This window comes from Suricata suricatta, chromosome 2 (assembly GCF_006229205.1).
Source record: "Suricata suricatta isolate VVHF042 chromosome 2, meerkat_22Aug2017_6uvM2_HiC, whole genome shotgun sequence".
NCBI lineage: Eukaryota > Metazoa > Chordata > Mammalia > Carnivora > Herpestidae > Suricata > Suricata suricatta.
Genome location: NC_043701.1, coordinates 138,841,846 through 138,845,800, shown reverse-complemented (window position 1 = coordinate 138,845,800; position 3,955 = coordinate 138,841,846).

The window sequence follows — 3,955 nt, the reverse complement described above, 5'->3', positions numbered from 1 at the left end:
GGCAGCCAGTAAAGCCAGGGAGAAAAAAGCCACTCTGGCCAGCAAATGCAACTCCAGGCCAGAGGCTCTCCAACTTGATCAGGCATCAGAATCAGCAGGAGGGCTGTGCGGACGGCACAGTCTGGCTTTCTGACTTAGGAGGTGTGAGTGGGCCTGAGATGTGCATTTCTAACCAGTGTGCGACACCAAGGTGCTTTGGGGAGCACGGGTTCACAGCGTGGGACCATGTCTCTCTGATGGCTCTGGCTCTCCTGGGCAGGAGGTCAGGATCGCTGTTGCCTGTGATGACTATGCTCTGCCGCTGCTTTGCTTCACCCCCGACCGCCAGGGCCCGGGGGCGGCCAGGAAGTTTATCTGGGCACCGCCACTCCACCTGCCCACTGCTGGCCAGTGCCGGCTTTCTCCTTGGCTCTGGCTACGTGGGTCCATGGAGCTCTGGAGCAGAGTTGCGATTTGTCTGGCTGTAAAGAAGACAGAGGGGGTGGCCTTCAGCTAGAGGGTGGTGGTGAGGGAGCTAAGGACAGAGGGTCTTCTGGCCGAGACCACCCACTGCCAAGTTGCTGGCTGAGCCCCAGTGGCCTGTGGAGGTGGCTGCACCAGCTGTGGGGACTGGGAGATAGAGCCAGGTGTCGCAGTAGTGAATGGGGCTGCCCTGTTTGCTGTCCGGTTCTGCCCCTGCTGTCCCACTGACACCAGGGCCCTGTGAGTGAGGGCTCTTTGCTTGAGACCCCCAGCCTGTGCCTGCTCTCCTGGCCTCTGCCAGCACCCCCCCCTTTTAGTGCAATCCAGATCCCTTACCCCTTGGACCTCATTCGGGACACAGAATGAAAGAAGGAAATCTGCCTTCTCCAGTGGGTTCCTGATTTGGAAAGAGGAAGGAGCGAAGTTGGGAAGAGGGGACAGTTTTGCATTTGAATCCAAAAGAACAGCTGTGCAGGGAGAGGAGAGCCAAGAAAAAGACTTGTGAGGAGATTTCTGTAGACAACTCACCGGGTGTCAGTTTTTATTTTGCTTGTTCTTTACGATGCTTGCTGTTCCTGGGGTGACTGACGGGGAGGGGGTGCTCGTGGTCCACAGGGCCACCAACCACGCCACTGCTGGGATGCCGGTTTCAGTTGAGGGGGACCAAGGGTTTTGTGTTTGCTTAATGTTTATTTATTTATTTTAAAATATTTTTACATTTATTTATTATTGAGAGACAGAGAGAGACAGAGCAGGAATAGGGGAGGGACAGAGAGAGACAGAGCAGGAATAGGGGAGGGGCAGAGAGAGAAGGAGACACAGAATCCACAGCAAGCTCCAGGCTCTGAGCAAGCTGTGAACACAGAGCCCGGTGCGGGGCCCGCACCCGAGTACTGTGGGATCATGACCTGAGTCAACGTCAGTTGCTCACCTGACTGAGCCACCCCGGCACCCCTCTGTGTAATTTTTTAAAGAGTCATTTCACTTAGATATAGATGCACACAGTAAAGTCTCTCCTTTTTATGTCGTTAAGTCAGTTTTCACAAACAAACGTTGTCCTATAGCCACCACCACAAGTACGGTACAGGACAGTTCCCTCACCCCGAGGCGTTCCCTTCTGTGACTTTGTACTCAGCCTTTCTTCCCTCCTCCCCCCGGCCCTGGCGGCCATTCATTCATCCATCTCTTTTCTGCCCTATATTTTTGTCTGTTTCCAAATGTCCTATAACTGGAATCATACAGTGTACATAGTCTTTTGAGTGTGGCTTCTTTCCGTTAGCGGAGGGCTTTCAGATGCCCCTGCTCTTACATGTCCTGGTGCTTTGTGTCGGCGGCCTTTCATTCCCGAGGAGTATTCCTTTGTAGGAAGGAAGCGCTGCTGTTTGTCCATTCGCCAGCTACCTTTAGTAGTTGTGTGCGGGTGTTGGTGTGCACATATGTGTTCTTTTCTCTTGTGTGAGTACCCGGGAGTGGGATTCCTGGCTGATGTGGTAAGTGCACATTTACGTTTATAAACACTGCCAGGGGTGTAGGTTCATTCCCCATGCTGGGTATAGAGATTACTTAATTTAATAATAATAATAATAATAATAATAATAATAATAATAATAAAGACTACCAAAGTGTTTTCTAAGTGGCCATGATGTTTCCCATTCCCACTAGCAGCATTTGGAAATTCCATTTTCTCTGTGCCCCTTGGCAGGATTTGGTGGGGTCGGTTTTTTTTTTTTTTTAGTTTATTTATTTATTTTGGGAGATAATAGATTTAGTGCCAGCAGGGGAAGGGCAGAAAGCGGGAGACAGACAGAGAATCCCAAGCAGGCTCTGTGCTTGATTCCATGTACTATGAGATCACAACCAGAGCCAAAGTCGGGAGGTGGGTGTTCAACTGACAAGCCACCCAGGCACCCTGGTGTTGTCATTTTTAATTAAAATATTTAGAGAGTGACACAGGGACTCAGTAGTTGTCTTCAAACACTTGTTGGTCTGTTGTATAGAACTGGACTTACAATTGTGTCGTGTGGCCCCTAGGAGTATATCTAGGTCATTGGAGAAGTAGAGGGAGACAGATTTTAACGCTGAACCGAGCACAGTTTCTATGGGATGGGATCAGCTGGGCTTTGCTGTAAGTAGTGAGCTCCCTCTGGGAGGGCTGTGTCCTCTTCAAAACAGCTTCCAACCTCGAGGTGCCAGCAAAGACAGAAAAACTTTATTTTTGTATTTTATTTATTTGTTTGTTTATTATTTTCTTTTATCCTTTTAAATAGTTTATTGTCAAATTGGTTTCCATACAACACCCAGTGCTCTTCCCCACAAGTGCCCTCCTCCATCACCACCACCTCTTTACCCCCTCCCCCTTCCCCTTCAATCCTCAGTTCGTTTTCAGCATTCAATAGTCTCTCAAGTTTTGCATCCCTCTCTCTCCCCAACTCTCTTTCCCTCTTCCCCTCCCCCTGGTTCTCCATTAGGTTTCTCCTGTTCTCCTGTTAGACCTATGAGTGCAAACATATGGTATCTGTCCTTCTCTGCCTGACTTATTTCGCTTAGCATGACACCATCGAGGTTTATCCACTTTTTTACGAATGGCCATATTTCATTCTTTCTCATTGCCATGTAGTACTCCATTGTGTATATATACCACATCTTCTTGATCCACTCATCAGGTGATGGACATTTAGGCTCTTTTCATGATTTGGCTATTGTAGAAAGTGCTGCTATGAACATTGGGGTGCATGTGCTCCTATGCATCAGCATTTCTATATCCTTTGGGTGAATCCCTAGCAGTGCTATTGCTGGGTATTGGGGAGTTCTATCGATAGTTTTTTGAGGAGCCTCCACACGAAAAACTTTATTTTTATTGACTGGGGGTGGAGAGGGTTTTCTGCAACCCTGGCCATGAACTTGGAAGGTCCAGGCTTCGCCTCCCTTGGGAGTCCTCCTGAGGGGCCCCGGGCCCTATGGTGCCTTCTGTCTTCCTCATGGTGGACGGAGAGGCATCCAGGCAGCCTTTCCCCCAAGTCCGTCTGCCGTGTGATGGCTTCTCAGCTCTGGGCAGCCTGCTTTCCTGTGTGTTTCATGTGTGTTCAACCCCTGTGGGTCAGGAAAGGGCTACTCCTGTGCAGAGGCATGTGGCCTGGCGGCCGAGGCCCTGGCTGTCCAGTCGGAGCACGTTTACGTGGGGGCGCACTGTGTTCCTGGGCGCGCGTCTGTGGCTGTCATTTCTCACGGGATGATCATAGTGCATCCGTCGGAGGGTGCTGGGGGATTAGTCGGGTATGGACAGCACTGAGCACAGACCCAGCACCCTGGTTGTGCAGTGTCCACACTCATTCCACTGTCTGCGTGATCGGCTGTCCCTGGGTCCTCGCATCTTTGAGCAAGTGTCCCCATCCTGCCAGAGGCCAGGGCAGGAGGCCGTGCCTGTGTGTGGTGACAGATCTGATGAGCCCTCTTTCTGTCCTGCTTCTCTCTCCAGCTTCCTCAGAAGCCAAGC